The 27,993-nt window shown below is 36.4% G+C and overlaps 1 long non-coding RNA gene across 3 annotated transcripts; it reads left to right on the top strand.

The window, feature by feature from the left end:
• Positions 1 to 27,877, top strand: LOC121133213. 3 transcript variants are annotated; one of them, XR_005870006.1, is made up of 5 exons: positions 1 to 186; positions 2,562 to 2,652; positions 5,226 to 5,292; positions 23,929 to 24,142; positions 27,740 to 27,877. It is a non-coding gene; the product is annotated as an uncharacterized LOC121133213 (long non-coding RNA). The 3 variants fall into 3 exon arrangements; XR_005870007.1 differs by lacking the exon at positions 27,740 to 27,877 and adding an exon at positions 26,982 to 27,068; XR_005870008.1 differs by lacking the exon at positions 5,226 to 5,292.
• Positions 27,878 to 27,993: the final 116 nt, after the last annotated feature.

Raw genomic sequence — 27,993 nt, 5'->3', positions numbered from 1 at the left:
GGTATGGTTAAAATCGCAGCAGACAGTCCTTAATGGTAACTGAGTCTTTCCTCACTCCCATGCCTGCTTGAAACCACCAACTATGGAGAGCATGCATGTCAGTTTTAAATACTCTCTTTGATATCTTCCTGTCTGGACCTTTTTTGAGCTTTTGTCAGAGAAGTCTTCAATGTCTCTCATTCTCAGGTATGTGTGTGTAATAATTGATACCACTACAGAAAAGCTCCATTGCCCATAGGTAATTCCCTATGATTTTCTAGTATTCAGATGTGCTAGATAAAAAGTATTTATTCTTAATCAATCAATGTGCTACTCATAAATACTTCTCCCAGTTTTGAGTATTTCAGGTCAAGGCGCAAGCTGTTTGTGGAGTGTTACAAGAAACATTGGAGTCAACAGAGTGGAACCAGTTCATCCTATCACAGAATCAGAATCTATAGATGCTACACAGTGAAATTAGGGGGGAAATGGAGAAATCATTTGTAAAAGGAGACTTTGCTGCCCTGCCTGGTTCCGCAGCTGCTTTTAAAATAGACACTCAGAGGCTAAATATTAACTACAAACTGTTGGACCTATTTGTCAAGCTTATTACTAGCTTGCTCTTACAACTTAAATTAACCCTTGATATCACTGGTCTGCTAGCATCTGGCTTCTTGGGCTCAAGTTGGCATCTGACCTTATTCACCTATAACTCTGCTTAGGTTTCTGGCCTGGCTCTATCCTGCCTTGCTATAGGCCAAAACAGGTATCTTATTAACCAATGGTATTAAAACATATTCACAGCATACAAAATGGTTATCCCAGAGCAATTTTTTTTACTCATTATCACCACATACATTAAATATCAGTGATAGTCATCATTTTAGTTAGTTTTTAATAAAATATAACCAATGTCAAAGATTCATTCTCTAAATTTTAAATTAATTTTTCCCTGGAGTGAATTTTCAGAACGTTTATAATGGAAATATGTAGTGTCCTTCTTCAAAAAGGAAGAATAATGGAACATTGGAAAACAGCTCAAAGCCCTGGATCACCCTCGGGAGTCCTTCTGGCCTACTGCAGTCCCTGTTTAAATGAAGGCAATCATAGGAACCAGAATTGCTTTTAAAATCATCTCTTCTTTTCATTTTTAAATATATTCTTTCATAATTATAAATAATGTATTTTGCTAAAATGTGATTATACATCATGTATTTAGATCATATGAACCCATCATTCTTTCTTATCTTATTCATACTCCTGCAGAACCCCTGCTATCATATCTTTTTTGGTGATCCACTGCATCTAACTGTTGTTGGTTGCAGGGTTTTCTGGGGTGTTATTTCCTTAAGTGAGGGCCACTCACCAGTAGCTAGGCAGTGAGGAATATGACCACTCCATCTTAGCAACCACCGATTACAAATAGTGCCTCAGGGAAGGTTGGTGCCTCATGATCCCCTCTTTCAGCCATGATGGAATGCCGATAAGCCCCAGTTTGTGTGGGCCTTCGTGCAGGTGACTACTGATTGCTTTGTGTATATGGGTGCAAGAGTCATGTTATTTGAAACTGACGATATTCCACAGCAGTCCTTTTGCTCCTCTGGTTCTTACATTCTTTTTGCATTCTTTTATAGAAATTCCCAGGACTTTGTCAGAAATGATATAGATGTCTCAATTAGCAAAGAGTACTCCATAGTCATTTACTCTCATTATTTTTATCTGTTGTGAATGTCTGCATTTACTGTCGCTCATTGTAAATAGAATATTCTATGGTCATGCTAAAACATAAATATTTAGAAGGTGACTTGACAACATGCTCATTACCAAATTATCAATAGTAGATTCCTTTTGGGTCTTATGATCCACCCACCATGCCATAAGTCCTGGAGCAGATCTATAGTACATAGCATGGATCTCCTCCTGTGAAATCAAATCCAATCAGAAAATTTGTGTTTACCCCACAATAGTTCTACCACTACTTTACCAGTGGGCACATGTGACTACAGCGTTCAGAATCCACAGCTAAGTAAGGCTATTGATGTCTTTTCACTTCTGGAAGCCTACATAGCACCTGCTGTCACTATGTAAGCTAGCTAGCAGAGAAGAAGCTTCTAACCTAATCCCAGCTTAATTTGCAAATCTCCAAAATAATAACTTGATCACAGTGAATGATTTTTTATGTCTTTCTGTATTTGGTTTGCAACTATTTTGTTAAGAATTTTTGTATCTATATTTATTGGGAAAATTGGCCTACATTGGCCTATCCTTCGTTTATTGTTGTGCCTTTGTCTGGTTTAAGCATCAGGATAACACCGACTTTATGAAAAGTTTGAAAGTGCTCCTTCTTTACCTGTGTACTAGTTTGAGAAGCCCTGAAGTTAGTTCTCAGAGAAGAGACCTCTCCCTTTTCTATCACCACTATCACAGAGCATTTCCTCTCTTTGGAAGTTAGGAGTTTAATAGCATCTTAAGGAGAAAGAGGAAAGAATCATTCCTTGTTTCCAGTCCCAATTATTCCTGAGAAATTAATATAGCTTCTGATTATTATTTACATCCTTCACTGTATTTTCTTTGGTTTGCAGGCCCAGCAATATGTAACTGTCTGTAGAAGCCACTACCTACACGGGAATGTAAGAGATGTCTTTTAAGCTTACTATGAAGACCCTAATCTCGGTGATTGAAATTCTTTCAACTATTTTGTCTGGTCATCAATTAATTGAAGTTCATATTGTGATTTTTACAAAATTTGACTCTTTACTTCTGTTACTTCTTACTGAATTTTCACAAAGGTTTTAAGACAAATGTGTTTATTTCATTTTTTTCTTTCTTAGCCATCATTATTGAAAATCACTTCCATTTTTTTTATAACAGCAATGTTTTGTGTTACCCTTTCTGCGCTATTAAGTCTCCAGTTCCTGGTCATCCAGCAGTGTCAAGCACTGGAAAACCACTCATGGAGTGGGCCTTTAGTTAAATAAGACATTGGTTGGCCACTCCCACAAGTTCTGCATCAACATTACTCCATCACATCATTCAGAGAGGAAAGATTATAGGTCAAAGATTTTGTAGCTGGGTTTGTGTTTACATTTTTCTTCTGCAAGCTTGCACAGTATCTTCCTCCACCAAAGAGAGTAGAATGTAGGGGTGAAGACTTCATGTAGGTACCAGGTTTACCTCTCTATGCTCAAAGAGAGTAGAATGTAGGGGTGAAGACTTCATGTAGGTACCAGGTTTACCTCTCTATGCTCAAAGAGAGTAGAATGTAGGGGTGAAGACTTCATGTAGGTACCAGGTTTACCTCTCTATGCTCAAAGAGAGTAGAATGTAGGGGTGAAGACTTCATGTAGGTACCAGGTTTACCTCTCTATGCTCAAAGAGAGTAGAATGTAGGGGTGAAGACTTCATGTAGGTACCAGGTTTACCTCTCTATGCTCAAAGAGAGTAGAATGTAGGGGTGAAGACTTCATGTAGGTACCAGGTTTACCTCTCTATGCTCAAAGAGCTGTGTGATTGTTGTCCTTGGCAATGGGAAGCTTAAGGAGAGAAACCCTCTGGCCTAGCCTAGGTTATTTAGGGATCTCCATAGGATCCCTTTGACTGACAACTCAACTGAATGCAACTCAGTCTTACCACTAGGAGCCTTGGGTATTTACAAGAGTTTGTCAGTTCAGATGCTGCATGTCCCATTGCTAGGAGTCCTCCTTCATAGATTCTAGGAAGTTTCCTTTTCACTGGGTTTCCACAGTCTTCAAATGTCCTCCAATTCCAGCTGTCTCTTTCCACATTCTCTCCCTCCATCCTACCTGCTAATTGATCCCTCCCACTCCTGTCAATATTCATCCCCAGTGCACCCACAAAATCTATTCTAACTCGCTTTCCCTGGGAGATTCAAGTGTCCTCCCCTAGACCCTTCTTCTTTACCTAACCTCTCTGAAGCTACAGATTACAGCTTGGTTATCATTTACCTAAGGGCTAATAACTCCCTATACATGAATACATATCACATTTGTCTTTCTGACTCACGCAAGATGAATTGTTTTTTAGTTCCATCCATTTGCCTGACAATTTCATGTCATTTTTAACAGCAGATTAATACTCCATTTTACAATTATGCCTCCAGTTTCTTTGAGACACCTAGGTTTCCAGTTCTTGGCTATTATAAGTTGAGTCACAGTGAGTATAGCTGAGCAAGTGTCTCTGTGGTAGGATGGAGTGACTTTTGGGTATATGCCCAAGTATAATATAGCTCGGTCTTGAGGTAGATCTATTCCCAATTTTCTGAGGAACCATAGTGTTGATTTCTATCGTGTCTGTATTACATTGCACTCCCACTAGCGGTGGAGGAGTTTTTCCCTTGCTCCATATCCTTACCAGCATGAGCTGTCACTTGTGTTATTGATCTAAGTCATTCTGACACGTGTAGGATGGAATCTCAGAGTCATTTTGATTTGCATTTTCTTGATGGCTAAGGATGTTGAACATTTCTTTGAGTGTTTCTCATGCAATTGAGATTCCTATACTGAGAACTCTTTGTTTAGATTTGTACTCAATTTTAAATGGATTACTTGGATTTTTTGATACCTAGTTTCTTGAGGCTTTTTTAAATATAGTTTGAATATTGGTCCTCTATCAAATGTGGAGTTGGTAAAATATTTTCCCATTCTGTAGGCTGCTTCTTTAGGAAATAATTTTCTCTTTTTCCTGGTTTCTGAGAAAGAAAATGCATAGGAATGGAAAGGTTTATGTTGGCAGCAGTACACACACACACACATCTACCATCATCTAGTCCCTGCTGTTCTATAGAGGAAATGTTTCAGGCAAGCTGATTCTTGCATTCTATCAACTTTAGAAGTTGAGTATTTTATCAGGTCTTACAATGAAAAGCTTCACTGTAGCTACAGGGTATACCTATATTATGTAATCACAAATCTAGACTTAAAAGTTCGCTACTCTTTAGCCAACCCTCTATCTAAAAAGGTTTATTTATCCAGTGAAAACGGAATGCTTTATATATTAGAACATGAATTATAAACCAAAGTGTGCTACATAAATATTTCAGAAATGTGTACAATGAAAAGGTCAATAAATGCAATAGTTCAACCAATATAAATATCATACATGGGAAGAGTTAGAATGAACATATGCAGAGCATAGAATGAAATTAACATATTTTTATTTTATGAAACAATTTTAAGGTATAAATCTTGAAAACTTTAAGGGAGATAATTCTGCTTTCATGGTTCTAGTGATACAGATAATGTTTGATCCAAGAAAAACCAAGAGAAGATAAATGTATTAAAAGGTGTCTGGAAGGTATGTTGCTTCTATTCACATTTCTTGATGGAATCTAGTCTTATGATTACAGTTAACTAAAGAAGACTAAAAAGGAAAGGAGATGGATAAGGAGGAATAAGAAGAAAGAAATGAGAAAAAAGACAGGAAAGAAGGAAGAAATGAAGGAAGGAAGGGAAGAAGGAGATGGTATAATACTAAATAAATCATTTTCTGAAGGAAGTTTGGTTTTAAAGTGGCCTTAAATACAGCTCCTCTTATATTACTTTTAAAGTCATTTTGCTACCTCTGTATCACAAGACTGAGTCTAATTTCCTGTTTTGTGTATCAGCTATTGGATCAATTGAACGTGACAGAAGTGGTACTCAGTGGCTACTGGGATGAAGTCCTAAGAAGCTGTACAACTTTCAATTTCCTAGAATATTCATTCTTAGGATCCATTATCAGGAGCCAAGCCACCCTGCTGGGGAAGCTGACAATCAGAGAGAACACATGCAAGTTCTTCATTCAGCACCCCACCTGGGCTCTCAGAGTGCAGCCATCATCAATGAGTGGTGTGCTTAGTGACCCCTTCTCTATCTAACAACTTTGTGACAATTTACAAAACACATATCCCAGGTCACAGTACAGAACCTTAAAGACTTCTTTTTCCTTAAAACTCTTTGTTGGAGAGCAGTTTGCTACACAGCAATAAATACCTGGGACTGGTGATAAATATTTACTTTGGAGGTCAAGTGAAATTTATTTTAATTTCTCTCATAGTTAAATTGTGCATTCATATCTGGCAAAAGGTACAATTGTCCTTTATTATCATTTTCATATTTAAATCTGTGATAGAGTGGAGCTATAATTAACTCTTCATTTTTGTCATCATTAAATCCAAGCAGCCTTTGATACTATCAATGAGTTTTTTACCTTAATTAGAGAAAAGAATGTGAGAATAGGTACTAGAAATGAGTTTAGACACATTGGACCACAGTCTGTGAATATGTGAGGAGGCAGAAAATGACTTTATAGCATCAAATGGAAGAGGAGCAAGCAGCAACATAATGCATAGTGTTTATCTGTGATCATTTCCTCCTGTAAGTATCAATCCTAGAAGGTCATGTAATGAGTCTTGATTATTTGTTTATCTGTACTTCCTTGTCATTAATATATCTATCATCTTCTAGTACCTGTTTGGGTATTATCTTTAAATTAAATAAAAATCATTTTCTCATAATTATTTTAAAATTTTCACTGAAGATGACCATTCTTGAATTATACATATATACTTAACAATCCATATACTCAAATGATCCACAATAGTATTTGCCTTCAAGGATGCAATTTGTCATAAAATGAATATGATTTCCTCATCCTGGGAAAATAATTTTATTCAATACGTGATTGTGATTCTATAAACAAATCTCTATATGTTTCTGAGAATAATTTGTTTTTTCTCTTGAAATTGGGAAGGTCAATGGTCTACTTCTTGATTCTTCCTTCTTACACCCTCCAGTCTCTTCCCTTGAGATTCTGTAATTCATTAAGATTGGTCTCTCTCCAAGAGAGTTAGGTACTAGAGGAAAAGATCCCAAATAAACTAGCTGAGCTTGTATAATGTTAAAAGAGAAATATCCTAAAAGTATCAGTGTTGTCAAGATTAAGATGTCACATTTTGTGACGTATTAAATCACAAAAGAAATGAGAAAAATAAACCTCATGTCTTTACCCATGCACACAGTTTTCAAGTCCAAAGACAGTAAAATGTGTTTTAAAGTACAGTGTGTTAATACTGAAATTGATTAATAGAAAAAGTCGTTGTCCTTCCTTCTAGAGATACCATTGCAAAGCTATGGCTGAACGTGCAATCTGGATTTATGAAGTCCTTTAGTATTGCTTTAATCTTTTGTAACATCAAGCCTGAATGCTGGCAATATAAATGTAACCATGGAAAATTTCATTCAAGAAGGTCTTATGGTAATTTGGCTTATAAAAATGCCACAGGGACACAGACATCAGGAAACCTATTGGGCCCTTTCTTCTTCCTGTTCACACAATTGTGCCAATTCCATTGTCATATGTCATGTGTACATGCCAGGAAGTCACCACAGCTCATGGCAGGCAAAGTTTAATGCTTTGTCCATCCTTAAAAAATAACAGTTCTCCATATGCTCCAGTCAATAGAGCACTGCTGATATTATTTTTACCAGTCAATCCACAAAACTACAAAACCTTGGAGGCTAAATGCAAAAGTAGATACATTGCAATCCTTTACAATCTAAGGGCCTCCTTTGGTAATAAAGGGGGAAAAAATCAATGTTATTTAGCAAAAGTAACAACTCCCAGAGTGTAGGGCTTTCCTTGTTCCTGGAAAATTAAGGATTTTCCAAGGTAAAAATAAATAAGGCCTTTAATTATCTAAAGCCTTATAGAGAACTTTGTTAGGACAGAGTGACAGGGAAATCCTCTGGGTGGCAAAGTGATCAATCATGAAAAGGGAGTTGGACAGGTCAATATATATAACACTGGCAAGCAGACTTTGATCTATGAGGGAATAACCAACTCTAACTTCCTGTAGTGCTATGCCAGCCTCCTTGATGGGAAGAAAATGCATGTTTCAATAAACTCCTTAGGTTGGAATTACTATACAAAACCAGTATAGTTACTTTTCATTACTGATGATGGCCAGAAAGGATAGATAGAGATGAACCTCAAATCAATGGGGTGAATGTCCTCATAGAAAAAGATGGTTCTTGGGATTCTGCTTACTAATGTTTGTAAAAAATAAATTGGAATGAATCAGCAATCATTAGCTACTGTGGCCGGCTCTGTGCATTTGCTAGAGATAATCATCTTTTAAAATAATAATAATAGTGTGTTGGAAGATAGATGTATATCTTATTTACTTTCTCTGGTGGTGTAGGAATGTATTCTCAGATATTCAGACAGCTGAAGTAGGTCAGCTTGGGTTACAAAACAAGTTCAAAACCAGTCTGGGAAATTTAGTGTGACCTTGTCTCAAAACAGACAGTAAAGTAAAAGGTGGGGGTACGGAAGGGTATAATTCAATTCTCTACAGCTCAGTGCTTTGGAAGGATGACCCAGCATGCACAGTTGAACCCTAGGGCACAATTCCCAATGCCACAAAAATAACACATAAGGGAACAAGAGAGATAAAAGGAAGGAGGATGTAGAGACAATTAAAGTGGCTTGGAAAACATTTTACATTAGCTGGGCACAGGAACTAATTTTAATCGTAAAGCAATACTCATAATATCAAGTCATTATTTTTCTATTAACTATACCAATGTATATGAAAATTGAATTTCTTCATATTTTCTGAATTTGTCTTCCTATATTATTATCATGACATTATAGCCAATTCTTTTTGTTGCTTTTGGATTTGAACAGAGTCATCACATACTTTAAGGAAAAAGTTACACTGAATTTCTTTTAATGTGTCATATTCAAAATACTGCATTCAGTCAAAATTAATGATATGCCCTCTTATTCAGGTGTCATATGAAAAAGGAGAATGATAATAAAATAAAATAAAGTTGGAAACATTCTCCTTAGAATATTTATCATTAAAGGAGATGGGGAAAGATTGGCATAAAAATAGTACAGTTTTGACTCTTACACAATCATTCGGCTTCTCATTTTTCTCAACTTCAATTGTAGGAGTTTTTTTCTCTTATAAGGTCTATAAATATCTCAAACTCTAAACTTGATGCTATTGGATAACTTAAAACTTTCTAACTGGCCTTGAAACCTGACCCACAAGAGGGAATGCCATGCCTGGTACTGTATTCCTGGCCAAAAATCCTTGACTGGGGAAGTCATAGACTGAAGGTAGAACCTGGTATTGTTATTTTGCTGAATAATCGTGCTGTCAATATGCCTCCTAGATATTTATGCTTATATAGACCTGTGCTGCTAAGTCTATATAAACATTGTTCACATTGGCTTTTACAATGTGAAGCAGTTAGCCACCCGTGCTGATCGTGAGACACTGAGTGCACGACTCTGGACAGAACTTCTATATTATTCTCCGTAACTCACTACCAAGGCTCAGAAAATACTGTAGAAGAGGAGACTGAAAATGAGCAGAGCTGCAGGATAGGGAGGAGTTCTCTGAATATGTATATCCCTCTCATGAAGTCACAGCAGCAATGGCTACCCAAACAAGACTTGCGGAAGATCAACCACTCATTGGCCCCACTCATTACTGAGGAACTATTGGCCATTGGTAGTTGTGGGGGACTGTGGTGGGGGTGGAGAAACACTGATTTATTACCAGGTTGTCACTGGTAGGTTTTCCGTGCTTTGGTGGATGGATGGATCCACAACCCTGTACTAACTAGATTTAATGGGTTATTTTTTTAAAGGACATGAATTTGGGAAGGGAGTATGTTGAGAGGTATATACAGTGAGAAATTGTAAATATAATCATATTTTATTGTATACATATGTGAAATTCACAAAAATAAAAAAGTTTAAATTAAACTCCCATTTTCTTTTTTTCCATATATTAAACATAGATTCTATTATCATACAATGTAACCTGAATATAGTTTTCCCACTTTTCCCTCCCTTACTCCTTATAGTTCCTCCACAACTCCTCTCTCATCCAAATCTACTCCTTTTCTGTCTCCCATTAGAAATGAATATGCTTCTAAGAGATGACAACAAAACATAACAAAATAAAATATGATAAGATAAAGCAAAAACCACCATATTGACGCTGGACAAGACTAGCTAACAGAAAAGAGCTGTAAGGGAAGGCATAAGAATCAGAGATCTTAAATTCACACATTCAGGAGTATCATAAAATTACTAAACTGAAAGCTATAGTATACATGCAGAGGACCTGGTGCAGACCTGTGGAAGCCCAGTATACATGCTTCAGTCTCTGTGAGTTCCTATGAACTTTGCTCAGTTGTAATCCCAGTTTCCTCCATCCTCACTCTCTTCTCAGTCCATCTGCCTCATCACTATGGGGTTCCCTGAGCACTGAGGATGGAAATTTCATGGAGATCTCTCTTTTAGAGCTGTGTGTTCCAAGGTCTCTATTGCTTTGCATGTAATATCTATAATATATAGCTATGGGTCTCTGTATGCTGTTTCCAATGGCATTAGGAATCTGTTAGAGAACGAACACACACACACAGCATCTTCAATATCTCTTAATTGTTTGGTTACTTTTTTAGCATATAGACTGGCTTGGTTTCTCTTCTCTTATAGACTTTATTTCCTTAGGTTGTCATTGTAAAGTGCTGCAAATATACTGGTTTGCATAAGACAATTATTATCTCTCAGTTATGCAAGGTAAAACCTTAAGTCACAGTATTAGTATGCTAGTATGGTTGGTTGTTTCTGTGTACTGGGAGTAGGGCCTGCTCTATATCTCTTTCCTTGGCTTGTGGAATAGTGAAAGACAGTGACATTCTACTGTGTGTCCTCATACTGTCTATCCTCTGCCTGTCTATTTTTGTGTCCATATGCCTCTATTAAGGACAATTGCCACATTGGAATAAGGTTACAGTACTTCAGTAGAGCCCCATCATAATTAATTACATCTGAAATGACCTTATTTGAAAATCACATCACATTTTAAAGCACTGTATTTCAGGACTCGGGTAAGAAAAGGTTCTGAAGCTGAGCACGGGGGCTCATGACTACTGTCTCAGCACTCGGGAGACTCAATCAATAAGACTGAACTTTTCGGGCCAGCCTGGGCTACATAGTGAGATGCTGTCTTAAAAACAAAGTGGAAAATATGATATCTTAATTTTCATTTTAGGACAATGATGAAGGAAAAGACAAAATTTTAGACAGGTGCTTTGGGACAAACCAATGTAGAGAGAGTTCTATATTCCTAAGCCTGTATTGAGCTGGTAACCTAAAAGCCCAGGTCAGGTGTCTTGGCTTGTTGCTTACAACCTCAGCCAATCAGGTAGCAGTAAACACTTGTCTTAAGGACTGAGATCTTATTCTGAAACTCTTCTTCCATGTTGTTCCACTCTCCCCATTCTCTAATAATAACAAGTAACTACTTTCTCTGCACATTCTTACTATAAAATGCTAAGATTTTTCTGAAATGTTTATAACTACTACTTGGTCATATTTCTGTTGGCTCAAGACATTTGCCCCCAAAACTGATCCTTTATTTCTGAGTGGATTCATTAAGCCTCAATTGATCTTTGTATTTTGGAGAAGTCTTGGTCTCTAAAATTTAATTTAACAACTGTAATATAGGAATTTTGAAAAGATACAATTCAACCTGCAATTCCCTCCTAAACAGTCTTTCCAGCCTTTGAACTGATGTCCCTGATTTTACTTTCTGATTAATGAAAATTTCTTGAAAGAAGATACAATACTTAGTTCTGCACTTTCCTAGAACAGGATCATATCTAATTTCTACCTTTGATCTTGCAGTAACACATTATGAGATAGTGTACAATGAACATTGTTACAACATTGCAGGTAGATGAAGCTTAGGGATTTCAAATCAAAAGGCTAGGACAAATAAGTGGTGAAACCAGGGCACACGTTCATATTTCACTGACCTCTAGTTTCAAGGTATTTTTATTATATCCTCATCCACCCACTTCCTTAGGCCAGTTTCATATCTAACATCTTTTCATGGTGTGTGTGTGTGAGAGAGAGAGACAGAGAGAGAGAGAGAGAATGTAGGAAGGTGTATTAAATATTGGTTCACTTTTTAAAATATTTGCTCTGAAAGGGTCATGCTGACTTGCTTACCACACAGTTTAATGTACTCATTGCTTTGAAATCCTTTCCCTGCCATCTCAAATAGCCTTTTACTTTGTAAGAGAAAAGGTTTAGAATGGAGTGAAGATTGGGTGGGGGTCTGGGGGCCTGGTGGGGGGCGGGGGAGGAGGGGAGGGAGAGGGATCTGGAATTGACATGTGAAGCAAGCTTGTTTCTGATTTAAATCAAAAAAATTAAACAAATATGTAATAAAAGTCCTAAATTAAAAGAAGAAAAAGAATTAATGATAATCAGAAGAATAGAATAAGGAAAAGAAAAAAACAAAAGAGAATGAATTTATCCAAAATATATTGTCTACAACAATGAAAATTAGAAACAAGCTTAAATGACCAAAGAGAAAAACTGCTGTTCAAGTAACTATTGCATATGCACTCAACATGTTAATATGACATAAATACAGTACAAAAATAATAAATTTGAAAGCAATAGGTATGTAGAAATGTATACAACAGGATACAATAAATGGAAAAATCTGTAATTGAAAAAAAGAAGTGATATATCTCCATATGTTTCAAATTTCCTTAAACTAATCCATTATGACTCATTGTCTCCATAGAAAAATATGGAGTGTCTATCTTATAAATATCTAATAAATCATGTTCTAACCTACAACTATCTGTCTTATAAACTCCTAATAAACCATGTTCTAATCTACAACTATTCAGAGATCATTTATCCAGAATGAGAGACAATACAACAACATACTTTATCTATGACAATCATACTTTTTTACTGTAGAATGAAAATGTTGTTACTTTTTTAAATTTATACTTCTTTCATGTATTCCATCCCAACCACAGTTTCCTCTCCTTCTACTCCTCCCAGTCCCTCCCCACATTCTTCCTTCTTCCCCAGATCCACTCCTCCTCTACTTCCCTTCAGAAAATAACAGGCCGCCCAGGGATATCAACTGAACACAGCATGACAAGTTACAAGAAGACAAGGCACAAACCTTCATATCAAGGTTGCATGGGACAACCCAGTAGGAGGAAAAGGGTTCCAAGAGCAGATGAAAGAGTCAGAGACAGCCCCAGCTACAACTGTTAGGAGTCTTATATGAACACCAAGCTAAACAGAAATAACATATACACGGATGACCTAGCTTAGACCCATACAGGCTCCACAATTTCTGCTTCAGTATTTGAGTTCCTATAAGCTCTGCTTAGTTGATACTGTGGGTCATGTTTTTGTGGCATCCTTGACCTTCTGGTCCCTACAGTCCTTCCTCCCCATCTTTTATGAGGATTTCCTGGCTTTACATGTTTGACTGTGAGTCTTTACAGATGCTCCCATCAATTGCTGAATGAAGCCTCTCTGAAGACAAATATGCTAGACTCCAATCTCTGATCTATAAGTTTAGAAGAGTATCATTAGGGATCATTTCTTTAACTTTTTGTTTGTTTGTTGGTGGTGGTGGTGGGTTTCTTTTTCTGTTTTTTTGCCAGTCCAGTTTGTTTCTATGCGGGATCTCTGGGCTATCCAGCCTCGGGGTCGTGGACATCCAAGAAGCTTGGCATGGGCCTCCAGTTGGACTGGCCACTCCCAAAAGGTTTGCACCACATTACCCCTGCATATCTTGCAGATAGGACAAATTGTCGGTTGAAGGTTTTGTAACTGGATTGGTATGCCAGTCTCACCACTGTGATCCTTGCCTTGTTACAGAAGATGGCTGATTCAGGCTCCCTTCCTCCATAACTAGGAGTCTTCACTAGAACCATACTGGTTGATTCCAGGGAGTTTCCTCTGTACAAGGTTTCCAAATGACCTCCACAAAAGCCTCCAAGTCCAGTCATCTATAGGAGAGGGTACAGGAAAATTTATTTATTTTTATTCTTGGTAGTTTGCATAAAACTTTCAGACTCATAAATTAGTACCATAATTGCAAGTTGACTAAAACAATATCATTAGAGGTTCCCTAATGATAAGTCATGATGTGGTGTGTGTTCAACCAAAGAAGACTTTTTAAATCAGCAGCCCAAGTCAAAGTTAGCTGTTGTTACTATTTTGAAAATCAGATGTTTATATATGCCCCAGTTCTAGGACCTGTCCTGGAATAGCACACCTAAATGGCTAGCACTGTTGATATTTCTGCTACTTCATCCATGTTATTTAATAGATGACTGTGGCTAGAGCAGATGCTCAAAAGTATTTATTAAATTAATAAATGAGGTTAAATGTTATTGTGTAGGTTTAGAAATGGGGGTTTAAAGAAAGTAGACTTCTATACATGAATATGCATGGTAGAATACAAATATATATAGATTTATACATACAAATATATAACTATACAACATATATTTAACATATATATTAGTATATCACATTTATTTTACTATGGAAATTTCAAATTTATTCTTCTCTTTAATATGGCTAGAATTTTACCTAAATATTTCATGCTCTTATCTAGCCATCAATGAGTTATTAATTCTTCTGTTACTTGAAAAATTTTTATTTTCTCAAATAAACAACATATGTGTAAGGCTATATACAACATAAACATTGAAGATTATTTACGTGTGTGTGTGTATGTGTATGTGTGTGTGTACTATTTATATGGCATACACACAATGACAGTGGAAAACATCAAGGGAGAGATATCAACAGGAATCATCGAAAATGAAAATTAGGAGAAACAAAAGCTTCCTTCCACTGAAGATATCAACCAAGAAGCCTCCTGCTGTTTTCACTCTCTTCTGATTCTTATGCAAATAGCATTACAGGAAACAAAAATGAGCATGTGAATGCAAAGAAAACAATTTGTGCAACAGAAGCCTTTACTTTCCTTTTGAACAAGCTTTGGTTAGGGGTAAAGGGGGTTAGAAATTGATTTCTGCTCTAGAGACATCACTGAAAACCCCTCAGGCACTCATTGCCTATTCTCTCAAAGAAAAAAATAAGTAATGTCACAAAGAGATGTTGTCTTTGCTCCTACATTTCTTAACTGGTTTTAAACTTTACAATAGCATTATATGTCTATTAAAAATCCACTAGTTGAGTTTTTCATTTTTATTCTTTATAACTTACATATGCATATAGTAATATAATCATTATAGAAATATCTGCATCAGATAATTGTTATATATTAGTAATTACATATGTATACTATAACAATTAGTGCCAATAAAATGTTTAAATCAAGATCAATCTAATACCATAAAGACCCTATTTAAAGATAACACTATGTTAAGCACTATGTCAAAAGGCATACCTGCAATGTCCTTTTAAACCTCAATTCTAACAAACACTTTTTAGCCTCATCGCTAGACACTCATTGAGAAAACAAAGGGTATATCTAGTTGATTTCACAAAAGTCACTCACTGAATCCTGGTCCTTGATACCAGGGTGCTCTCAAACACACTGTGACTGTGTCATTCTCTAAAGAATGGTACACAGCCTGCTGGAGAATTGAATCCTTCGTGAGAATACAATCAATGTATGTCCCAGGAGTATCAATTTTACAGGGCACAGTGTACTCAAAATTGAGAGATTAACTGCAATTCCAATCAAAGTCCTGGGAGAAATGTTTAAAGGAATCAATGAATTCTAAATTTTATGGGCAATTTATGGATTTCTCAAAAATTACATTTATTTGTTCGTGGCACTCAGGATGGAATACAGAACCTTGTGCTTATCAGGCAAGTTCTCTACTGCTGAGCCATGCTCCCAGCTGAGTGAAGTTTTTACAAAACAGGTTTTCCCTAGGAAAACTGTTCCCTAGGGGATAGATGTTAATGGTTTATACTGTGTAAAATACTCATTTTAAGGCATTCTTTTTGAAATTTATTAGTAGTATTAAACTATTTAATCTGATATCTTTGCTATAATTTTTAGAAGATGTATGTTGTCAATACAATTTGAAATATAGACAAAAATCTATATTTTTCTCTTTTGAATAATCTAAGTACACCTAGGATTTTTCCATAAACCTTTGAAAGATTGCTTAATTTTCCCACTCCATCAAAGACCACACAGACTGCAAGAAATCCAGGTAGGCTTTCTGCCTGCCATACTTCCTAGCTGTCTCATTTCATGGCATCCCCCACCCTGTCCCAAGTGTTAGGCCATCTAATGGCTTTGTACCAGCCTCTAACTGGGACAAAGACTGCCAGAGAGCACACAGACTATGGAAAGTTCAGGATACGCAGACCAGAATGCCAGAGAGGAACCAGAAACCAAGGGACAAAACATTCATGCAACAAAGACAAACACAGAAATTGACACCAAAACCTATAATTACACCAAACCCAGATGCCTAGAGTCCACATAAGGACACAAGACACAACAACCAAGGCAATATGTCACCACCAGAATCATACTATAACCAACCCTGAATATTCCAACACAAAAGAAGCACAAGAAAAAGACCTTAAAACCAACTTTATAGAAATGAATGAGCTCCTTAAGGAGGAAATGAATATATCACTCAGAGAAATGCAATAAAAACAAACAGCTGAAGGAAACAAATAAAATAGTTTGAGACATGAAATTGGAAATAGAAGCAATAAAGAAAATACAAATTGAAGCAATTATGGAAATGAAACATCTAGGTAAGCAAACAGGACCCACAGATGTAAATATCACCAACAGAATACAAGAAATGGAAGAGGGACTCTCAGGAACTGAAGATATGATAGGAAAAAGTAAATATATCTTTCAAAGAAAATGTTAACTCTGAAAAGTTCTTATCACAAAACATTCAGAAAATTTGGGACACTATGAAAAAAACAAACATAAGAATAATAGGAGTAGAAAAAGGAAAAGTAGCCCAACTCAAAGGCCACAAAAATATTTTCAACAAAAACATAGAAAACTTTCCTAACCTAAAGAAGATATCTGGTAAAGTAAGATTAGCTATTGCACATGTTATTTTGAGTTAACTTCCTTGGGTTGGAGTTTTCCTTCTAGAAATGTCTGTAGGGCTGGATTTGTGGATAGGATTTGTGGATATGCATTGTGTAAATCTGGTTTTGTCATCACCACTAACAACAATAAGATGAACTAACAATCATTAGTCATTGATATCTCTCAATATCAGTGGGCTCAGTTCACCAATAAAAAGGGTCAAACTAACAGGATGGATGCAAAAATAAGATCCATCTTTCTGCTGCATAGAAGAAACATACCTCAACATCAAAGATAAACATTACCACAGAGTAAAATGGTTAGGAAGAGAGTTTTCCAAGCAAATGGATATAACAAACAAGTCTTTTTAGCCATTCTAATATATAATTAAATTGACTTTAGAAAAAAGTTCACTAAACAGTGTTCTAGAAATGTGGTACCAGGATGTAAGGTCTTTGATGACTTCCTGTTCTGTGTAAACCACTGTCTAATTTTAATCATCTTTTGATTATAAGCTACCCTTAGTATCCAGGGTGGATCCAAAAGATTGTGAATGACACAGACACCTAAATACACATGGCATGCAAGCACAGACACACAACACATAACACACACACCATGTACATATAAAATGAAATAGTCTTAAAAGAAAAAGTCCCATGCCATTTAGAAAAATTACATAACCAAAACAAATTTCTTAGTTTTTATAAATTTAAGCATCTCTTCACATTTGTTAGTTGAGTAAATATTTACCAAGTCACATGTCCAATTAAGTAGGAGACATATGTAATCCTTGTGTTTTTCCATGACATTAGCATACATATAAATTGGTCTTCAAATCTTGTTGATCTTTACTCCTCATATCTTCTTCCTTCCATATTCTTTTGAATGAGGAGGAGTTTAGGAGCCTCCTGCAGTGACTCTTTTTTTTATAAATTTTATTTAAATTAGAAACAATCTTAGTTTACATATCAATCCCAGTTCTCTCTCCCTCCCATCCTCCCATGTCCCCCCCCCCGATCCCCCATCCCATCACCCATTCACTCCCCAGGGAGGATGGGACCTTCCATGAGGGATCATCAAAATCTGTCACATCATTTGGGGCAGGGCCTAGACCCTCTCCCATGTATCTAGGCTAAGAGAGTATCCCTCCATGGAAAATGGGCTTCCAAAGTCTCTTAGTACACTGGGGATACATCCTGGTTCCATGGTCAGAGGCCCCATAAACTGCCCAGGCCTCTTAGCTGAAACCCACATTCAGGGGGCCTGGTTTGGTCCTATGTTGGTTCTCCAGCTGTCAGAGTCGGTCCATGAGTTCCTACTTGCTCAGGTCAGCTGTTTCTGTGGGTTTACCAAGCATGGTCTTGACCCCTTTGTTTGTCACTCCTCCCTCTCTACAACTTGATTCCAGGTGTTCTGCTCAGTGCTTAGATGTGGATCTCTGCTTCTATTTCCATCAACTACTGGATGAAGGCTCTTGGATGGCATTTTAGGTAGTCATCATTCTCATTATAGGGGAAGGACATTTAAGGTACTGTCTCAACTATTGCTTAGACTCCTAGTTGGGGTCATCCTTATGGATCTGAGTATAATTCCCTAGTGCCAGATTTCTCTTCGAACCTATAATGGTTCCATCTATTGATGTATCTCTTTTGTTGCTCTCCTCTATTTATCTCTGGACTCAATCTTCCTGATCCTTCATGTTCTCCTCCCCTCTTCTCTCTCCTACCTCCCTCCCCCTTTCCCCCAATTTGTTCGGAAGCTCTTGTCCCTTTTCCCTTCACCATGGGACCATATTTGTCTCTCTCGTAGTCCTCCTTGTTTCCTAACTTCTCTGGAGGTATGGATTGTAGTCTGGTAATCCTTTGCTCTATATGTAATATCTACATACGACATACGAGTAAGTACATACTACGTTTGTCTTTCTGTGACTGGGTTACTTCACTTAGTATGGTATCTTCTAGTTCCATTCATTTGCCTGTGAATTTCAAGATTTCATTGTTTTTTTCCATTGAGTAGTACTTCATTGAGTAAATGTACCATATATTGCAGTGACCTTTCTTATCCACTTTCTTAAATTCTTTCATAAACTCAATCAGAATTCTGTTAAACAGCAGATTGGAAACAAACTTTGGCTTTCCATTTCCCTCATGTTAAAGTTCAAGTTGTAAAAATTTATATAAAAGAATTTGTTATCCTCCTAACCCTACCTCTAACACTTTATCATTATATTTACTTTTAAAATCAACAACTTCTAGATTTTTCCAGTGTGTTTACCTTTCATCTAGCCTTTCTTGTATAAGTATGATTATCTCCTTAGAATATCACAAAACATACAATCTTTCCTGTTTTTGTAGATGGCTATGTTCATTTTCACAGCCTAGCTCACTTATTACCTTCTCATCTCAGATAGACACCTCTGTCTCATCTACTGTGACTTGGATGTGTCTCCAAAATATGATTTGGAAACTTAACACTCAGTTAAATGTGGACTGCAGTAATCTGTAGATTTTTTTGATTTGTTCATGAGGACTCTGCACATATCAGTGGATTAATGTTGTTATCTTGGGAGTGAGTTTCTTATAGTAAAAACATAAGTGAATTTACCTCTCTTTTGACCACTTTGGTGTCTGTGGTCTTTTCCTGCCACATGGGTTGGTATAGCAAGCAGGCTGTCACCATATGAGGGTCCACCTACTGTTGGATTTCTCAGCTTCCAAAATTCTATGATGATGATTGTGGTGATGGTGATGATGATGATAATAAATTATCTATACTTCTAATAACCAATCTAAATTTTGTAATAGTAGCATGAAATAGAGACACATCCTAGGCCAATAAAAATAGTCTCTTTATGCTATTCCTACATTCACAGTATCTACTCCTAAGTCATATCTCTTAATTTGTGTTGTCTTAATCTTATCCTAAAGAAATATTTGTGACATTAATTACAATGACTGGTGATTTAATTAAAGGCTTCTGCCTTAGTATTTACTCAATCTAAAAAAGTGATATTTGATTCAAATGTCCAAAGTCACATAAACCTGTGGGCGGTGGAGTTTTTTTAAAAATAACTTCGCTAAATTTTTTGAGGTTTTCTTAAGCCTTTAATGTATTTTTGTCTGCAATCCTTGCATTGAGAATGGAATATTGGCAGGATGGTGATATACAAACTCTCTGAGAATTTACATTAATCATTAGAGTGGATGTTATGTGATTATGATATCACCTTTCACTGCAAACATAATAATTTCAAAACATATTTCCAGTGTTATCTTCACTATGTGTTAAAAATATTTAAGAGTTATTCATGTGAGCATAGGCTAAAGTGAATTGCTAGTTATTGATTTTGACATGAAAGTAACATAGTCAATGGTCTCCAAATTTACCAAGGCCATCTACACCACTACTCACAGAAAAAAGGTCTTAATGTCAGGAAAAAGTGAAGTAAAGCTGTGCTAGTGCCGTAATGCTTCAAGAATGCCCTTCTCCCAAGTCTGGACACAATGTAAGAAAAATGTAGCAGTGGTGTTACATGGACAAATGGTGTCATTTCTGAATATGACTGACCAAAAACAGACAATGGAAGAAGCAAAACATGCCACTACTAAGTAAGTGTGAGAACATATCACTCTATGCCAGAAATCGAGGGATACTCAATACCATGACAATCAGCAAAAAGCGAATTGAAATGTCCCTAGGGAAACAAGAAACTCGCTATATACCATAATGTTCTGCCTTCAGTCCAGACCAAAACAAGTGACTCCTGATAGTTAATAATGTTCTGCTATTCAATTTCAGGAATTTTCATGGATTTTAGCTTTTGAAATGTCCTGGCATACCTGAAATGATGTACTTTGTGGCACATGCTATTATTGGTTTCCCTTACATTCGTGTTAAACATTATTCTTTTTCCATCTCTTCTTTGCCTCAATAGCATATGCTGTACAATTTCTTGATTAAGAATGTGTTCTGTTCCTGGGGTATGGAAGGCAATGCACTCTGTTCTCTTGAAGTTTCCATTACTGTTTGAAAAATAAAAGTGTCCCAGTGTATAACAACATTGCCCATAATGGAAACTATAATTATATTATTGACAGCTTACCATACCAACAACATTAAATTTATGAAAGAATCAGGGGAATAGGGTCCTACTGAGTGCATGCCAGTAGTGTGACATATAAAACAGTAATGATATCCTAATAAGTATTGTCAAGGCTTCAAAAGTAAAAGTATGTTTTCATGAAGGTAAATCAGAGGAACTATAGCAAAATGATAAGATACATTAATTCAGTAATTTCTAGAAATACATAAGTTATTTGAATACAAATACTCAGTGGTCATAAATATTTCCTTGACAAAAATTTCATCTTGGATTATTAGCATTTCTTTAACCCAGGCACTTGAAAGGTAAAGGCGGAAACATCAGGCAATGATGTCCATGCTCAGCTATACAATGAGTTTGAGGTCAGCCAAGGAAACATGCTCCCCAGCCAGGGAAAACAATCTTTATTTTCTGTTGATTTGATAAACATGAAAAGGTAGAAAGCCTGGTCTCTGAAGCATTATCATAATTTGTTTCCATCAATTTGATCTAGTACTTAGAAGCAAGAAGCAAAATGACTGTTTCTGTGAAGTTCATAATTTTTACAAAGAAATCCATAATAATAAACCTGGAAGATGCAAGAAAACAGAATTTTGAGAATGCCAGGAAAAGACGAAAATATTTAAAAAAAATAAGGAACCCTTATTCTTTTCCCCCACAAAAGCCACCTTGAGATCATAATGGATGATGGCCAAGCCAGCAATGAGCTGTTCTCCTGGATAGAGAACTTCCACTGAATTTCTGATAAGTTTGCATCATATATGAACCATTTCTAATACATCTCTGTGTGGAATTTCCTATTTCTAAGAGAAGGAGCCTAGAAAAGGTGACTGAAAATAAGGCCGAAAACAAAGACAGTGCTGTTGCTATGATGTCCATACACCAATTGCATTACAGGGAGATGTGCCTACTGCTCTAGAAGCTAAATATAGCTGGAGGACATTGCTATGCATATGCCCACTATAAATTGATTATTAATATATATTGATTATTAATACATTATGATGACAAAGGGGAGCATACACATAACGAGAGAGAAATAAACTGCATTATGTCAGAAGTACAGAAAAACAAAAATTCAGCAAAGTTATTATTCCATGAGTTACTGTCTAAAAGCACACCCACTAACAGAAAGAGAAAATCACACTTCTAAAGGCTACACATTAAGGCACACGTCATTTGACTAAAGAGTAAAGACATTAATAATACCCAAAACAGATATGCAGAAGTTTCTGAGGATGGCTCCCCCTTCATGTTTTAGAAGATGCATTGGACATTGTTGAAGATAACACAAAATAAATGATAGAGGCAGACAGTTGTCATTATAAATAACAGCTATCAATTACTTAGCATGAGGGAGGAGTATTAGCTTCAAACTTAACTAATCTTTAAAGCAGCCCTTGAAAAACTGTACTACATCATTTCTAGTTCACAGGTGAGAAACACAGCTCCTGGAGTGGATAAATTGCTCAGCATTACACAGTAACAAACAAATGAAATGTTCTTTTATTACCAAGATTCTAGTGCAATCAGTGAGTTTGCTATTGGTCACCTGACTAACAACAATCCAATTCTGTAACTCAGGGAGCACTGGAACATGGAAGGCATATTTTAATGATTGGGAATCTAAGAGATGGAGGCAATTTTAAGAGGAAATGTCACAGAATTATAATATGCTCTCCACATTCATGTGAAACTCAACGTATGTGGCTAACTTTCAGAATTTTTAAATTAATTTTATCTGAAAACTTGTTATTTAAAGAAAGTTAAAATAAAGATATTCTGCTTGAAGCAACTATGGATATGAAATGCTGCCTCTATTTTATACATTTTCACATGCAAAAATCATTCTGGAATGAGACAAACATGAACGGGAACTTTAGAAGCTGGGTCCTCAGATTGGAGAGGAATCTTTACAGTGTAATTATGAATTAGTCATTTAGTGTTTGTTTAATAAGAACAGTGTAAAATATTGCATTCAGAAAAAATGAAATAGCAACATTTGCAAAATTGTAAAGGTGGAAGGAACTTCCAGTTTTCTCATGGGGCAAATGGAATATTAGTCAGGGCAGACAGATGTGATGACAAACGTTACAAAGAGTGCATATGAAGTACTTCTCGGTGCCCACCATGGAAGTACCACTAAATGGCAATTACAACCGGCTTTTATTCCATAAAAATGCCATACACTGAGCTGAAAATGTGCTATACATTTTGTCTAGTTTTCTTTAATGGGTGACCAAATGTTATTTTTCTATTTTTGTGTTCTATTGCTTTTAAGGTGAATACAAAAATTCAATTGGATTTCTGTAGGAGGGCCTGGATGAAAAGAGAAAGCCAAATGTATTAAAGTAGAATCAATTTGATATGGGTTATCTCCCTCTGAGTTAAGAATACAATTTTATCATTGTGCTCAGGGATATAATCATTTAGTAAGTGCTCCAATAAATCTGGTTGAATAACTAGGGCTGCTTGAGAAAAGAAACAAAACTCCACGTTATTAGAGGAAATCAGTTCTCTGCAACAGTAGCTGGAAGGACACACTTGGAGGAACAGCTATGGCAGAGGCTGCTGCCTTAACATGTCAACTTCTGGCTTGGATGCTGAATGGGAAAGGTCGTTCTTCAAATGAGATGGAGAAGCCGCGAAGAACAGAAAGCATTGTCATAAACACACTCATACCAGAAACGCATATGAACATATTTACATATTTTTACAATGTCAAAACTTGCTGAATAATAACAAATTCACAAGCCAAATCCATTTCCGTGGCTATAATTTGCTAAGTATCCAAATTTCCCTTGATAGCTAGCTAGCTAGCCATTGTCAAACAGGTTCTTTTATGTCAATACTAGTTACTAATAAATGTTACCTTCTCAGTTTATACCTTAGTGTAATCACACAATGATTGTTTCTATTTTGTATGTAGGAAAAGAATGGCTTCAAATGAGTTCCGGAGACCACAGCACAGTTCAAAGAGGTATTCCGGCAGGCAGAGAGCAAATATGGATAAAAAAGAGAGTTAAGTGAAATTGGTTAAATAGGATAATAATGGATGTAGTTGGAGGACTCACGAGGTCTACATGGAAGCAGAATTGAGCCTGCAGGGTTGAGTCAAGCTCAAGAGGAGTAGGATCATGAAGGTGAGATGCATAACAGATCCAAATGGATAGACTGGTGGTTGAAGAGTTGAGATGGATGGAGACAGTTTAAGTGGGGATAGAGCAAAGATGAAACACTGGGAACAATCAGGTATTCTTTACCGATTTATCCACTGACACTAGGTGGTAAGATAACAGGTTGATGAGACCACCGGAATTGTGGTGTTAGTTGCTCTCCTCCTAATGGAGTCTATAGGAGAGTGGTACACTTTATTGATTTAGTGTATTTGATAAGTCCCTGAGCCTGCTTTTTTTTCTAGTATAGTTTTGCATCTAGTAACTCAGAATGTACTTTGGAAAGTTTACAGGTAATATTTTTCCTGTTTATGTTTAGAAATAAGTTATTTATGAGTCTGTATCTCATGGGTGCTGCTGCATAAATGGTGCTATCTTTGCACACAGTAAGTTACCTGCATTTGCACTCAAAGTGGAGCTAAATGGTACTTGTAAAATGAAATTACTGAAGCAAGTAACATCCCGAAATCCGCTGTTTTAAACATTGTGGTGTAACTTAAGGTTGTCACGACCTGATCTCTGCCATCATCCTGAGGAGAAATTTGTCCTTCAGTCAAACAAAACTGGCTCTATAAAATTAATCATCAAAGAGAAGGGAAGTCATGGGGAAACAATCGCGATTTTCCTAATCACTACTCTCCTGTCATAGTTCCAATTGAACTCTTTTCAACATGTAATACAAAAGGGAATGTGCTAATGTACTGATAAAAATCATTTTCACTGAAGTCTTTGTAGTATTTGGGCAGTTCCAGAGAAATGTTTATGTTCTGTATATTTTTAACATTTAGAAATATATGGGTTTCTCTGACCACATTTCATACTTTAAAGTGGTCTTTTATTAAAGAATTAACTTACTCAGAAAAGTTTTGATTCCATTGTCCCTAGAATTCCAGCAAGATAGCTATAAGAAGTAAGTATTGGTGGTATCCAGTACAGTCAATTTATGTGGCAGAAGTTGGGAGATGGAATGCTTTGTAATAGCTGATGTGATTTTGTGTAAAGATGCCAAACGTTCCCAGGAATATCCAGGAAATAAGGAATGATATGTGAAATATCCCCCTTCCCTTTGCTTCAGAAGATTCTTAAGCTGTGGTTGTCCAAGTTCACACAGGGCAGTCTGAATACAATATGCAATTAGCAGCAAAGAATAATCCAAACAACCGGATTTCATATGAGTGGGTCAATGTGTACCATTTCATCCTCTGTGTAGTTCTAAAGGCGCGACCCCCTTTGCCCACTCCAGCAACATCAGCAGCACAGCAGTTTGGGCTTCTTCGTTTTCTCGCTTATTCTCCACTCCTCATTAGGTAAACTACCTGCTCCCAAGTCTGTCTCAGGTTCTGCTTTTAGAGAGCGGAAGCCAAGGCATCATGAGAAAAATCACTTCCACCACATAAACCCACCCAGTGTTGCTACAGCACAGGCAGCCACTCAGTGTGGTCCTTGGCTTCCTTTAGTCGGTCAGCCTTTGTGCTGACCTAGTCACATCAAATGGGTCAAAGGGTCTGGATACCCACGAAAGTGACTCAAACAAAGAAAGGAACCAATATACATGAAATTTCACAACACACACACACCAAACTATTTTCTCTTTCAGAGAATATTTTATAAGGTGTGATTTTATATCCATTTTCTAAATTTATCACAAATATGTCATTCAATTTAATCAAGCACTATTCTAAAAATAAAACTGTAGAGCAATCTGACTGACGAACATAGACATAAAAAACATGAACAACATATTCACAGAATGAACCAATGTCCAAAAATAATAATCAAGACCAGTGAAGGTGGCACATGCCTGTAATGTCAGTGTTTTGGAGGCTAAGATGATTTTGCACCAATCTGGGAGTTCTATGCTAGCCTGAGCTACAAAATGAAACCCTGTGTCTAGCCACCCAAAGGTGTCATACTTGGCTCCAACTTAATTTAAGAACTGGAAACAATTCAATATTAAAAATTATTATAATTAACCACAATAATAAATAAGAAATTATATTATTAAAATGCCTATAATAGTCCATGAATATTTATGAACCTCTTAGGAACCCAGGAATGGAAAAAGACTCTTTAATCTGATGAAGTATATTTGCTAAAACAGAAATAAAGAGAAAATGAAAGTGAAAAGTGTGAACTCTTTTCTCAAGAGCAAACCATTAATAAAATAGAATATGAAGGATGTTGTACTCAATGGTATTACCTTTAGCATCAGTATTTTATGAGAGGTCTCATAATTCAATAAAGTAAAGAAATGGGATATAATTCCAGAACAAGTTTTCTCAAAGATTCTGTGATTATCCATCTTGATATTCCAAGAAAAGCTCAGCAAAATGTTAAATCAATGAAAAGAAATTCTGCCAAGTAAATCAACCTCTGAAACATACATTTTACATACCACAAAAAAATCAATCCAAAGACTATAGTAAGGAAGATATTGTTCACAATAATAATCATAATGTAGATAATTTCTCTAACAAATCAATTTAAAAATTAAAATAAATACATACTGACAAAAGACTTCATTAAGCTTAGAAGATGACAAATAATTACATGAAAATTGTTTACAAAATCGTCAACATTGTTATTCATCAACATAATAAATTTAAATTAAGATTAAAGTAAGATGTGAGCACATACTGCAATCGCTTACATTATATCTGTTAAAGTGATGGCAGCAGCTACAAGCAGTAGTTCATGGTAGCTTCAGTGCTCACACTGCTGTGCTGCGGAGGACAGTTGAATGTGGAAAAATAGTTGATAATAAGTAAAAACTCTTGCAAGCAATAGTTTCTTGGTGTTTATCCAGGAGAAAGAAGAGGTATGTCCACAACAAATTTGTGAATTAATAATGCTTCTGACATTTTTATTTGTAATCACTAAACCTGGAAACAATCAAGAATTCTACAGGTGAGTGGACAAATCATTGAATGTCCTTTTAATAAAGGTTTCTTAGAACTAGAAAGACACAAATTGTCAGCAGATAGAAACCAATGCATAAAGCCACAATCGGTCAAAATGCAGAGAGCATTGACTGTGGGGTGCTCAGCACCAACTGAAATACCCATGGCACAGCCCCTGCACCTAAGGCTCAAAGACCACTGTGAAAGAGAGGGCAGAAAGACTATGAAAGCCAGAAGGCAATATTGGGATTAGGATGTCTGTTGCCTGACAATGCTGTGTGTGTATAATATATGATAATGTCATATGCACAAATGTATGTATGTATGTATGTATGTATATGGCATGGAAGCTGTGCCTAGAAGATCTCAACAATATGACTGCCTGAACAAGATATAAAAATGATATCATCAATTAGCATGTCAACATGGATGAGAAAATTCTCTGACTTTGAAGATCCCCTATGGAAGGCCTCACCCTCCCTGGGGAGCAGAGGGGTAATGGGGTGGAGGCTGGGTGGCTCGGGGCAGGCAGGGAAGAAGAGGAGGGAGAGGGAGCTGGGATTGACATGTGAAGCATGCTTGTTTTTAATTTAAATTAAAAAATGCAATTGCAAAAAATTTCTCATAAGGTAATAAAAGGTTTATTTTCTTTTCCAACTCTCAGGTCAGGTACTCCACCTCTGTCTCCATGATGCATGCTGTGAAGCTCTTCACTGAACTGCTTTAGTCTTCCACACTCACCCACCAAGATGGACTGAAATCTTAAAATCGTTGTTCAAAATAAATCCTTCCTCTTTTTAAGAAACAACTAATCACAAAATCAACTATCAAGCTAATCACAAAATTCAATGCAAATTATAATCAAGGCATTTTGCAACTTCTCAACCAATTTTAATGTTTATCAAGACAAACTGTAAT

This window comes from Mesocricetus auratus, unplaced genomic scaffold, assembly GCF_017639785.1.
Source record: "Mesocricetus auratus isolate SY011 unplaced genomic scaffold, BCM_Maur_2.0 Super-Scaffold_100020, whole genome shotgun sequence".
Classification (NCBI taxonomy): domain Eukaryota; kingdom Metazoa; phylum Chordata; class Mammalia; order Rodentia; family Cricetidae; genus Mesocricetus; species Mesocricetus auratus.
This window is presented reverse-complemented; position numbering and strand designations above follow the sequence as displayed.